This window comes from Tasmannia lanceolata, unplaced genomic scaffold, assembly GCF_043159265.1.
Source record: "Tasmannia lanceolata isolate RefF3 unplaced genomic scaffold, GAP_Taslan_0.1 ptg000892l, whole genome shotgun sequence".
NCBI classification, from domain to species: Eukaryota; Viridiplantae; Streptophyta; class Magnoliopsida; order Canellales; family Winteraceae; genus Tasmannia; species Tasmannia lanceolata.
In genome coordinates, this window is record NW_027519557.1 from 20,937 (window position 1) to 24,134 (window position 3,198).

The following is a 3,198-nucleotide window of genomic DNA, read 5'->3' on the forward strand; positions in this document are numbered from 1 at the left end:
TATTATTGTTTTCTTAAATTAGGTAAGGGTAAAATGTATGGGTTCTTAAGTTTTTTGATTTGATTTATTAAATGTAACATGACGATATATAAATAGACTGAGATATAAATTGGAACCCTTTTTTTTTTTTCATCCCTAGTTATACTATATGTGATGCGCACATATCTGTATTTTTTATGTTATGAAGGAAGTATCCACTATGGAATAGATATAGATAATGGATAGAAAGAACGATTTATTTTGAACAATACAATACATGTCTTTCACATCCAACTATAAAAATGAGAAACCTCTTTCTTTTAAAATGGCAGTTCCAAAGAAACGTACTTCTATGTCAAAAAAGCGTATTCGCAAAAATATTTGGAAGAGAAAGGGATATTGGGCCGCGATAAAAGCTTTATCCTTAGCTAAATCTATTTCTACCGGGCATTCAAAAAGTTTTTTTGTGCAACAAACAAGTAATAAAGCCGCGGAATAATCTGAATGAATCGACATGACTCGATGAATTGGATGATTTAGAAGATGAATAATTTACATTTTACATTAACGAATTTTGGAACTCATCAATATGAGATAGAACTGGATGTTGTGGTATGTAGAATAATAATTCGCCTGTCTAATTGAGTTCTAAAAACGATTGATTTCCGTTTTGTTTTGTTTGAAAAAAAAAAAAAGAAGTCATTAGATAGAAGATAAAGGTTTCACTTTTCATTCCTTATAGTATTCTAGAATGGTATTCTATTAGATTTTTATAATTTGCGAGATGGGGATTGTAACTTTCCCCATCAATTCGCTTTCACAATAACAAAAATCTCATTTTTATGTCGGATCCATGAAATGAGATAAATGAGAAATGAATCATAAAAAAAAAATGAGATAGAAAAAAAAGGACAATTTTTAGTTGTATACCTCGACTGAGGACATAACCCTCTAGTTCCAACTGGTCCAGGGGGACTTATACTCCGTGAAAATGATTGTTAAAACTGACACCATACCACTATACTAAGTTAAGTATTATTGAACGTTCAAATATTTATTTGAACGAGTTTTTTGATTCATCGATTCTAATCTTTCCTAAGATCGATTGGATTGAATCCATCAATCTCGACGATTGAACATAGTATGGGCTATTATTATTTCGATCAAGCCGCCATGGTGAAATCGGTAGACACGCTGCTCTTAGGAAGCAGTGCTAGAGCATCTCGGTTCGAATCCGAGTGGCGGCATCCCCTAAAAGGGGCAAGATAAATCCTATCTTATAAGGAATTCAATTCCTTTCCTTATTTCCATTCCATAATTGAGGAACACACACCCCCCCTTTTTTTTTTTACAAAATAATTTTTTATGATATTTGCGACTTTAGAACATATATTAACTCACATATCTTTTTCGATCATTTCAATTGTTATTACGATTCATTTGATGGATTTATTAGTCCATCAAATCGTAGGAATATGTGATTCATCAGAAAAAGGCATTATAGCTACTTTTTTCTGTATAACAGGATTATTAATAACTCGTTGGATTTATTTGAGACATTTCCCGTTAAGTGATTTATATGAATCATTAATGTTCCTTTCATGGAGTTTCTCCATTATTCATATGGTTCCTAAAGTGGGGAACCATAAAAATAATTTAAGCGCAATAACTGGGCCAAGTGCTATTTTTACCCAAGGCTTTGCCACTTCAGGTCTTTTAACTGAAATGCATCAATCCGCAATATTAGTACCCGCCCTACAATCCCAGTGGTTAATGATGCACGTAAGTATGATGTTATTGAGCTATGCAGCTCTTTTATGTGGAGCGTTATTATCAGTAGCTTTTCTAGTCATCACATTTCGAAAAAACACAGATATTGTTGTTAAAACCAATCATTTATTAATTGGGACATTTTCCTTTGGTGAGATCCAATACTTGAATGAGAAAAGAAGTGTTTTACAAAACACTTCTTTTCCTTCATTTAGAAATTATCACAGGTATCGATTGACTCGGCGATTGGATCATTGGAGTTATCGTGTCATTAGTCTAGGGTTTATCTTTTCAACCATAGGTATTCTTTCGGGAGCAGTATGGGCTAATGAGGCATGGGGGTCTTATTGGAATTGGGACCCCAAGGAAACTTGGGCATTTATTACTTGGACCATATTCGCGATTTATTTACATACTAGAACAAATCAAAGTTTGCAAGGTGTTAATTCGGCAATTGTAGCTTCTATCGGATTTCTTATAATTTGGATATGCTATTTTGGGGTCAATCTATTAGGAATAGGACTACATAGTTATGGTTCATTCACATTAACAGCGAATTGAAGAAGGGACTTGAAGAATACATGGGAACATCAATCTCCAATATATAACGAAAATTAGTGTGAGTTTTTGAGAACCATTTGAATCAAGTAGTAATTCAAATGGTTCTCAAAAACTCCAGATGTATCTGATTACAATTCCAATTCACTTCATTTTTTTTTTTTCAGTGTACAGCGACCGATTTTGTAAATCACAGGATTATTTGACTTTATTTCTTATTTATGAAAACTATTTATGAAAGTAATTAGATAGAATAGCTTCTACCTTCTCAACTGATAGTGAGAGAACGAAATCGGGATAAATACCGATACCTATTACGGGTAGAAAGATACAGATCGAAACAAATAGTTCTCGCGGTCCAGAATCCACAAAGTAGGAGTTTGTAACATTGAATAGTTTGTATCCATAGAACATCTGGCGTAACATAGATAATGAATAAATAGGAGTTAATATCATTCCAATTGCCATTACAAAAGTAATTAGTATTTTTGGCATTAAAAGGTATTTTGGGCTGGTAATTATTCCAAAAAAGACTACCAATTCTGCAACAAAACCACTCATTCCTGGCAGTGCAAGCGAAGCCATCGAGAAGCTACTTAACATGGTAAATATTTTTGGCATTGGGGTAGCTATTCCTCCCATTTCATCGAGATAAACAAGACGTATTCTATCGTAACTCGTTCCTGCCAAGAAAAAGAGTGCAGCACCAATAAATCCATGAGAAATGATTTGTAAAATGGCTCCATTGAGTCCCATATCAGTTATGGAAGCAATTCCGATAATTGTGAAACCCATATGAGATACGGAGGAATAGGCTATTCGCTTTTTTAAATTGCGTTGACCGGGAGAAGTTGAAGCTGCATAGATTATTTGAATCGTTCCGACTATCAT